Genomic DNA, 223 nt, shown 5'->3' on the forward strand with positions numbered 1-223 from the left:
ATACCAGCACTAATGCACCGGATCCCATCAGAACTCCGCAGTTAAGCGTGCTTGGGCGAGAGTAGTACTAGGATGGGTGTCCTCCTGGGAAGTCCTCGTGTTGCTCCCCTCGTTTTTGTTTTTTCCGCCTTGCGAGATAAATTGACAAGAAGGAGCACTCGGGAGTGGATTTTTGGGAAAATCTCGCCCTGCCCATCGCGTAGCCATGGGTTTGGATCAGATC

At 52.0% G+C, this 223-nt stretch overlaps 1 pseudogene; it reads left to right on the forward strand.

Moving 5' to 3' along the window:
* LOC118345889 lies at positions 1–109 on the forward strand (annotated as a pseudogene; the record flags this gene model as incomplete).
* Between the last annotated feature and the right edge of the window lie 114 nt (positions 110–223).

The sequence above is a fragment of the Juglans regia genome, unplaced genomic scaffold, assembly GCF_001411555.2.
Source record: "Juglans regia cultivar Chandler unplaced genomic scaffold, Walnut 2.0 Scaffold_5565, whole genome shotgun sequence".
NCBI lineage: Eukaryota > Viridiplantae > Streptophyta > Magnoliopsida > Fagales > Juglandaceae > Juglans > Juglans regia.